Here is a 10357-nt window from a genome sequence, read left to right on the forward strand (position 1 = left end):
ACAAACTGTTCTGCGTCAATAAGTGCAGTGTTTTAGGAAATAATTTAGTTCCCGATCTGTAGAAGACACTCTAGGGTGGTATAAATCCTTGTAACAGGCCCTGAAAGTTGAGAGAATTTGTGGTTACCTGTCTGGAGGGCGTAACAGCAGAGGCTACATGTGTGGGATCTATCTGGGCCCTGGCTAGCATATGACTAGTACTTTTACCTTCTTCAGTATAATGATGCTTCATGAATAATCTCCTGTGCTCTCCCTTAGTCAAGGACAAAGTTTTGTAAGCATTCAGTATAATTGTACCCTTTGGTCTAGGTGATATGTGTAGGGTTTTATATAGGTTTTGTCAGCTAATGTAGTTTAGCTAGATGGATGCAGTCAGTTTTTTTTTTCCGATAAGACGGCTTGGACCAATAGTGCTTTGCCACTGGTCCAAACCATCCTTAGAGCTCAAGCCTCTGACCTCAAATCAGCGGCTTCTTGTATCTCTGACCTCTCTTGTTAGGTTGCACAGTGGTGGTAGTGGCAAGGCTTCCCCACTGCTGTGTAACCTAACATAGCTGTCAAAAGCCGCTCCGCCCATGACAAGTTACAGTTAGGTGGTTTTAAAGCATTCCATGCAATCCATGTTAATTGTTAAGAAATCTGCCAGTGTGAGCAGCAGGGCATTAGGGAGAAAGGATGGGTTTACTTTCCATCTAATAGTATTGGTCCTACCATGCAATCCCAAGTGTATAACTGGGGGGGAATGATTCTGGATTTATGCTCTTGGAGCATAAAAGACTGGTAATATTGGATAACAAACTTCCCCCGAACTATGTTGATTCATGAAAAGGACTGATCAGAGTGGGAAAATCATGTAAAAACAGCTGTTCCCCAGGGTGCCTAGTACACCAGATATCCTGCAGACCTCCTAGTACAGCAGACAGCCTGAAGACCTCCTAGTACACCATGTATCCTGCAGACCTCCTAGTAGAGCAGACAGCCTGAGGACCTGCCAGTACACCAGATATCTTGCAGACCTCCTAGTACAGGAGACAGCATGAAGACCTCCTAGAACACCAGATATCCTGCAGACCTCTTAGTACACCAGATAGTCTGAGGACCTCCTATTTCACCAGATAGTCCGAGGACCTCCTAGTACAACAGATATCCTGAAGACCTGCTTTGTGAACATAATGAGCAAAGGGACACCAGGTCTATCAGAGATAAACTGAAGCAAGTGTTTCATAACTGCCATAGAGAAAGGGGGAGGCGCACATATATATATATATATATATATGATATATATGTAGGCCAGTATAGATAGCACATCAGCAATAGTACAATAAAAAAACATATCTACTGTGTACATCAGTACATTTTTGTCTACAGAAAAATGAGGTATGGTTCTGCAGTAAGAAGTATATACAGAGTGGTATCTTTGAGCAAAATTCTACCTCGTCAGTAGTGTAATAATATCTTTTGTCAAACAGACAAACTGCAGTAAAAATGTAAATACACAATAAACAATAAAGGTGATCAGCGCCAGTAAGTGTAATGTGGAAATAAGAGCTACCAAGCACTAAAGGATATAACTAAAATATCTAAAAAATATGTGAAAAACAATATTGTGCCGAGCTAATAATCATACATATCTAATAAATTGAAACATATATAAGTGAGTCACATATATGAGCCTTCAAACAAATGAGGCATATAAAATATCTACACAAAGACACAAAAGCAATATAGACAATAAAAAGTCTCAAGGAAAAAACAAAAGCAAACAATGGTGATTGTGCAAAAAAAATCCTTTAGAGGATCAATTATCCAGGATGTACTGATACTAAGGGGGTCAGCATAACAGCCAGGCAACTAGCATTTTTAGGAGGTCAGCAATTGCAGTCTTCAGATCTTATTGCAGCCTTCAGAACTATCTTTGGAAATATTTACTCGATTTATTTTTATTAAAGTAGGTACTTGGACGCTGCAAAGATCATCTTAAGGTGTATCCAAAGCCAACAACCTTTTATTTTCATTTTTGGATAAAGCAGGAAATGTTTAGAAGTTGAACCCTGGTCATGTTTTTTCATGTTCTCGGTGTCTAGTTTTCCTTTGCATTCTGTCCCAGAGACGTAAAAGGAAATAGGGGGAAATCCCATTTTATATCTCCCCTCAGACACAGGTGTCCACATTGGGGGATTCCCTCTTTATTCTCGTTCTGATGACAACTGATTTTCTATGGACAGATGGAAAAAGCGCAAAAGATTCTTCCATCTACACTCAACTGTGTGGATGGAGGAATCTCCGACTCGGCCAAGCTTCAGTATCTTACTAGTTGGCCCCGCTGGCTATCAAAATGCCTGAACGATCCGGTTGGATGCAGGCATTTTTCAGGTATTTTGAGAGCCAGTGGGGCCTACTAGCAAGATACTGAAGCTTGGCCCAGGTGGAGATTTCTCCATCCACACAGTTTAGCGTAGAAGGAGGAATCTGTTGCACTGTTTCCATCTGACCATAGAACATCTGCAGAAAATCTAGTGGTGTATGGCCAGCTTTAGTCAATGACTCAAAACAAGTATGCAAATCAGGAGTTGAGACATCACTCCCTGCATTCTTTTTTTCAGGTCAATGGCTCAAAGTAATGAAGTCGAACAAGCAAGTCATACTATCTGAACAAGTTCAGCGTTGGCAGCCTACATGTTTTTCCTTGAAATCATCTACAGCAGGGGTGCCCATAAAGGTCGATCGCGATCTACCAGTCGATCGCGTAGCGATCACTGGTAGATCGCCATGTCCTCTCCTCCTGCCGCTTCTCTGGATCCCCGCTGCTCTCCCCAGCGGGGATCCGAGAAGAAGTGAAGGAACCGGCGGCGGGGGAGGGCGGAGGAAATAGTAAAAAATAAATTTTTTAAAAAAACGTCTTTTTTTTTGCCTCAGGCGCAAAAGGAGCTTGCTACGGCTATGCTCCCGTGGTGCTCGTGCGGCTGAATGCGTCAGACGCTGCAGATGGAAAGGTGCAGGACACCCCTTGTGCAACGTCGGCCACACGAGCACCACGGGAGGACAGGACGCCGGGACCTGTAATGTACTGGAATGCACTGGAATGTAAGCAGGCCGACTCCCTGTGTTACGATGCGGGAGGGGGTGTGGAGCTGTATTGAAGTCAATGGCATTGCCCACAGTGCGATCGCCCGCACTCAGAACGCAGGCACATTAGTGCCTGCATTCTGGTCCAGTGCGATCTGCAAAAATAGTGCTCGCAGCATTTTTGCAGATCGCACTGGACTGGAAGACAGGCACTAATGCAGGCGATCGCACTGTGGGCGAGGGGCCTGCCTGCGCAGCCCATGCCCCCTCCCGCCCCTGAATGCAGGTGTTTTTTCGTTGGTAGATCTCAATGAGCTCGTCATTTGAAAAGTAGATCTCCAGATGAAAAATAGTGGGCGCCCCTGATCTACAGTATTAATTAGTTCGTAGAACAAAAGATCAGCAACCATTTTATGAACAAAAGCTTTTAGCACAAATTTATTAAAAATTCTTTCAGTCGTTTCGGTTTTCTGTATACATTCATGGACACAGCAGACTCATGAGCATGAACAGGAATGTTAAACACAATCATAAACCCATGAAATGATCCTTCGTGTTTGTCCACTTCAGTAGATGTGACTGTTGTGCCTGCAGGTCCTCTGTACATACAGTAATCTCCAGCTCGATTCCCTCAAATATGGCTGTCAGGTCTATAGACATTAAACAAAAACACAACATAAAGCTGGAGCAATATTTACATACACTCAGAAGAGAGAACTGTACAGTTTGGGGTAAAATCTACAGCATATCCTTTTCTTAATTTAGACTTAAAAATAAATTATGTTAAAGTATATATTAAACCAAAGGGTTTTTCCAAAGTTTGGATAGTGTAGGTAAGGGTTATGACCCCTCGGTTTTCCTTTTTTGTCATCCATGTATCTTTGGAGATATTTCCATTCACTTTTTGTCCTGTAAATACAACAGGAAGTGAGAGGAAATCTCTTCAAAGTGAGGAATATGCCATCTTTGACAGGTGGTGCTGGAACAAATGTCCTGATTGGAAGATTTTCCTTCTATTACTGCTCAAAACACAAAATGTAGTTTTTTTTAGCCATGGTAACAGATTTAATTTTCTTCAGGGAGCCACAGGTAGCAGTACAAAATCCCACCAAAGTTACTACCTTATGAAACTATCCAAAACTAAAAAAAGTTTTGGCTTCCGATACCTTTAAAAATAAAATGGAAGAAAAATGCGAGATGGCCTTTAAACACATTTATTTCATTCGATGGGGCAACCCATCTTACATATGTTAAAGCTGATAGGGTATCTAGGGTCAAAAACTAAAAATGTATTTCTATATTGAATTTCCATAAGTTCTATCCCACTCCTAATAACCACATTGATCTGGAAGTTTGTAAACATACTTATTGAAGATGGCCATAGCATTCCTCAATGCAACGACACGATTTCACTCAGCCCTGTGAATATGAACTTCCCTGTGTCACCACTCTAACCAAACCTGCCATCTGAATTACAACTCAACATCTGAACAATGTAACACTATCATTGCTTGCTGGAAGCAGGTAGTCTTGAGCAATCAAGATCGCATAACATCAAGCAGCAGGGGAATAGACACAAAGCACACTGGGAATACAGAAGATGTTAAAAGTGATGAGTAGATAGAAGGCAGCACTCCATTAAAGGGATTTTTTAAAGTAAGCTTTGATTGTATTATCAAAAACAACTCCAGTATGTATTCCTATTACAATGTTGATTTTTATAACAGGATACCATATGCTGGGACTTTAGAACTCCTTTAATTCTTGCCATGTTTTATGTTTTGGATAGAGTGCGGAAGGGTTTGAACTTCTGCCAAATTTTTGTCTGTTTTCTCACTGGGGAGATTCAGCCAGAAAAGTTCCCATAGCAGGAACTCAGCTCTCCATAGAAGCCAGTGGCTTCACCCTTTCCCCACTTGATCAAAAAAAAACACAAAATGTGGTTGTTCGGTTTTAATAATGTAAAATCTAGTTGGTAGATTCACTCCTACAATTTATTAGTAAGAACTCTAGGAGTATTTTTAAGAACTTGGCAAGGGAAAACTGTGCATATCCTTTAGTTCTATACCTTAAATTGAATTTTTGAGGTTTGCTGAGTGTTTCTGCATATTGTGATTCCTTGATACTATTAAAAATGAGAACTAGGAGGTGATTTCCACTTATCCTCATAGTTAGAGCTGACCTGTGACAAAGAAGCAGTCACAGCTCCGCTCTATTGATCGGGAAGTGAGCAGAAACATGCCGCTGATCAGCTCACTTCCCAATCGTTTCTCTGCAGTGAGCTGTGACTGTCAGTCACTGCTCCCCGCAAGGATTCCCCCCTCCCCTCTCAGATCCTCCAGCAGGGATTCCCCCCTCCCCTCTCAGATCCTCCAGCGCTGAGTGGAGGAATGAATGGGAGAGGGGGCAGGCAGAGCCAGCTGTCACTCAAGCAGCTGTCCTGGCTGCTGCGCTCTCAGTATATAGCAGGCAATAGTCCGCGATATACTGAGCTTTGGGTCACGGGAGGAGGTTAGTATATGTCCTCCCGTGACCCTAAAGAGAACTATGGAGAACTATGTAAAAACACTTACCCCATAGTTCTCTTTTAAGGCTTTAGTCCACTTGGTTAAAACTCTATATTGACATTACTTTGTGCACAGGATTCCTAAAAAGCTGTATTTTCATTATATACATCACATTGATTGGACCAGTTCTGTAGCACAAGCAGAACAAGTTTAATTTATGAGATCTGACTGCTAACCGTTGCTAGCTTTTATTTTTCTAAAAACATACAGCTTTATATAAATTAAAATGTCATGTACACACAAATACAGTAAACTCCCCATTAACTGGCATTCAAGCATCAGGAACTCTGAAGCAACCAGAAAAAAATACAAAATCAAGGACATATGTCTTCAATTTTTGTTTGCCAGTTGCTTGAGAGACATGTGTACACTAAAAAATGTTGTTAGCTGTGTTAGCAACTACATTTATTTAGTTGCTAATGAAATTCTCTGTTTAGATCTTTCTACGGCCAATGGCTAGATTCCGCAGCTCACAGGTGAATGTAAACAACCAGCCAAGACAATTTGAAATTGCCAATAGCAGCATCTTTACTGCAGATAAATGGGGCTGGGGGCTTGTTGCTTCAGAATTAATAATAACAACTCGCAAGCAACCAGAAACTAGTTATCCGCCATCTACCAATCCCCGTAAGTGCCGGATAACGGGGAGTGTACTGTATCTGCATATCTTTATGTACCTTTGCACAAGGGTTTCTAATTGCTTGATAAGGAGTGATCAGTCTCTTGAACAATGTTGTTTTATCCAACACAAACATCTGCTGGATAATGCGGGTTTTTTTTGGATGAGATCACCATGGGAGACTAGGTGTGGTGGCAGTTTATATAGCTATTGCCCAACTACTTTCCAGAAGAACAGATTATTGCCCCAATACTCTACTGTGACTGTTCAGTCTAAATACATAGTTAAATTTTTGTGTAAATGCATCAATATCGATTTGTTTCTTGTGTCTTCTTTATGAATCATGTTAAATACTTCCCAGTGTTCTTTAATACTGAACTGCTAGGAAAATATCTTTATTGTCTTATGTAACATTTAAACATCATTTACAAATGTACTGATTTAATGAACATGTTCTGTAAATATGATTTTATCTAAATGCCTCTCCTTTTTTGTAGTGACCTTTTGTGTTTACATACAAATGTGTTAGTTTGTTATGCTACTGACTAGGGACATACTCTGCTGAGCTCGCTACTTCCGAATCCTGACAACAGATGAATCAAAATCCATTGCAATAAAAAAAAATAGGTTAAAAGGATTATTAAAAAAATCTTAAGCCATAACTTTTTTTAGTTTTTGATAAAGTGAGGGTTATAACCCCTGGCAGCTTTTTTTTTTTTTACCATCCGTGTCCCATTGGGGAGATTTACAGTCACTTCCTGTCCGACAGCCACAACAGTAAGTGAAAGGAAATCCCTTTGGGATTTTCTTTTACTTTCACTGATCACCAGGACAAATAGAGAGGGTGAATCTCCCTAATGGGGACACAGACAATACAAACCTGGAAGGTATCCTAATCCTCCTACACTCCTTTAAAAAAATAATGAAAATAAAAAAGTTTTGGCTCCTGTGTGTGTGTGTGTGTATATTCCTTTAAAAATGCGAGCAACTGTCACAGACCCAAGAATCGCACGCTCACTAAAGGCACCAGTAAAATAATCTTAATGATAAACACCACTTAAAAACATACAAAACATTTTTACCTGTCTAAGTTAGGACAGCAAAACAAAAAACTACTAAGAAAATACATTTTTTGCTTCTATAAAATATATATAGCCCAGAAAACCTAAGCTTACTCACAGCCATAAATAATTATATTTACAAGTCCACCTAAACAGAAGCGACGGATTGTGTACCCAGATGCTCTTCTGTTCCGAAAGAGGTTTTTGATCTGTCACCGTGTTGTTCAGTTATACTGTCTTTCAAGCATTGTCGAAGATCATTGCAACAAGGTCCACAGATATGACTCCAATGAAAATATATATATATATATATACATACATACATACATATTACACATTGTGCAATAGAAAGAGATGTAACAGAAGGTCCCTTCCATATAAGATCAGTAACTATAATCCAGCGGTAGACAATGAAGTCAAATCACCTAATATGGTGCTAGCACCTGAAATCCTATAAGTGATATCTGTGTGGATAAAACAGTAGGTGACCCGATCTGCTATTGGCTTGTGAAAAGTGCTTCATGTTTGGTGCAGCCACCCTTCAAAGAGCGATTTTCTTCCATAGCCAACCTGATGTTCCCTTTGTGGGCTTTATGAAATATTATAAAGCATCCGTGGCTGGGAATATGTACTATTCTTTCAAAGATACATATGACTTTAGGTCAAAGTCATTCGGAGGTAGGGGCTGAAAATACCTGTGGAAGCAACTGAGACAGAGAAGGACCCTGAATTTGGCAGAGTATTCTTTTCACCATGGGAGGAACTGACCAAGTGAGGAACCCTTTGATCAAAGGACATGGGCAGGCTAAGCCCGCTTTGCCTGCTTCAGCAGCACTTCAATGTCTGGAGGCCATAGAAAGGTGCTTTTTTTTAACATCTTAACCGATTTCAGTAATGTTCGGAATACCAATACTCTCCACATGAATGGGACTGTATTTAGGCCTTTACATTATTTGTGTCCTCTTCAGCATCTTCTTCAGGAGAAAGAAGTTTACCGCTTTCTGCAAGGTCTTCCATCTCTACATGCAGGTAACCATTTCCACACCGTGTAATATTTTCTGCCATAGGTTCTGTCACTTCATCTACAGTACAACCCTGACTGTATTCACACTGTCCATATCTTTTTGTTCTCTGTTTTTGTAACCAGTCTTGTAGAGTTTCTTTGAGGAACACCAGTGGGATAGGCAAAGAAGCCAAGATGATAAGGATGATCAGAAGGGAGAATGCCCAGGGTGGGTACTCCAACTTGAGCTCTTCAGCCTAAATCATAAACCAAAGAAGAAAAATGGATCATCAATGAAGTATAGACACAGTTAAAGGGAACAATTCAAAAATTGTCTCTAACTTAGAAAGCTTGCTGTGTAATGCTTCACCAAGCACAATTAACTCAGTTCACGAAGCTTTAATACAAGGAGAAGGATCTTTATTGTAACTACAATTTTCAAATCTCATTGAGGGGAATTTATCAAAACTGGAGCAGAGAAAATCTGGAGCAGTTGTTCATGGCCACCAACTAGCATCCATCTTTCATTTTCAAACCTTAACTGAACAAACCAAAGAGAGAAGCTGATTGGTTGCCATAGGCAACTGCTCCAGATTCTTTTGCTCCAGTTTTGATAAATTCCCCCCATTGGCTTTAGCGGAAAAGAACTGTCAAAAAAATAAAAGACCTTATCCTGGTGTTTTAGCTTTGCGAATAAAGCCAATTGCTGCACAAGCTAGTAAACACACAACTATGCAGAACACTATGGGGTCTATTCACTAAGCTGCCGTAGGCAGCCACGTAACTAACCGAACGAAAGCGAAGTGAGCTTAACGCTATTTGGCTATTTACTTCAGGCTGGTACGGCTGATTCCAGCCGTATATCGGCCGAAATCAGCCGTACATTGGGTGGCCTCGGCTGGCTTCGGGTCGGCCGAACATGCCCAGCATGTTCGACCGACCCGAAGTGCAGAAGGAGTTGGACTCATCCGATCCAACATCTGGCTACACGCTGCTGTTCCGCCTATTCTCATAGATGCAAACAGCAGCGAGTGAATAGCCGAATGCCGCCGAGCAGTTTTAAATTTTTGGCTAGTATTAGGCTGCTCCAAACTTAGGAACAGCTAATAATAACCTTAGAGACTTCCTGAGATGTCAGATTTAGATCTCACTAAAGGTCTTTGATCGTGGCTAGGACGATCAGAAGTGATACATTTCAGGCAGAGATACATTGTATCTCTTTGCCTGAAATGTATCATAAACATCGGGCTATCAAAACGAATAGCAGAGAGGTGAGTCGCTCTGCTATCTCCAGCTGTCAAATATTGGATCGCTATTTAGCACTCCTGTATATGTATGTAACGGCTTCATTCTTTCATTAATGAAAGAGAAGCTTTTACAAAAGCTTAACTATTACAGAGCCTTAAATAACTTGTCACGTACAGTGTACGTAGCCGGGACTTACAGTGTACCTCTCTCGTCACAAAGGGGTTAACGTTGGTGGTTAGGAGAAAGAAGAAGAAACCAAGGAAAAATGAGCCCAGAGCTCCAAGTGCTGGCTAGGTAGAAAACTATGTAATATCAATGTGTAGTTTTATACACGTTTTTCCTAACGATTACTCCATTCGAACAATGTGCAAAAGCTGCATGAATCTCGGCTGAAAACAGTGATCAAAAGACTCTTCAAGTTATCTCACAGCAATACCTTTTCCATGTTCCATGACTGGTACACTGGGTGGTTGATGCACATTCTAATCAAACTTGCAAGCAGTAGTCCAATCATAGCAAAGATACTGATATATTGCCACATGTATTTGTACACAATACAAGGACGATAACCCAACATGTCTTGAATATCATTCATAAACCTGAACACAACATGTAAAAAAAAACATTATTTAGAGAACACATTTTATGTTTCAAAAACTTCAGTATAAAAATAGATAAATACCCTTTTGCTTACTCAAAGTTTAAAAAACAAATTTAAATTTAAAAATAACGTTTTTAACATTTTTTAAAATAAGAAAAATAGGATTTTGGTACTCACCGTAAAATCCTTTTC

The 10357-nt window shown here is 40.4% G+C and overlaps 1 long non-coding RNA gene across 1 annotated transcript; it reads right to left on the reverse strand.

The window, feature by feature from the left end:
- Positions 1 to 1902: 1902 nt before the first annotated feature.
- Positions 1903 to 10160, reverse strand: LOC108796029. Its single transcript, XR_001941780.1, has 3 exons — positions 10001 to 10160; positions 8245 to 8573; positions 1903 to 1913 (listed from the first exon to the last, which is right to left on the reverse strand). It is a non-coding gene; the product is annotated as an uncharacterized LOC108796029 (long non-coding RNA).
- Between the last annotated feature and the right edge of the window lie 197 nt (positions 10161 to 10357).

This window comes from Nanorana parkeri, unplaced genomic scaffold, assembly GCF_000935625.1.
Source record: "Nanorana parkeri isolate BGI_ZX_2015 unplaced genomic scaffold, ASM93562v1 scaffold1043, whole genome shotgun sequence".
NCBI classification, from domain to species: domain Eukaryota; kingdom Metazoa; phylum Chordata; class Amphibia; order Anura; family Dicroglossidae; genus Nanorana; species Nanorana parkeri.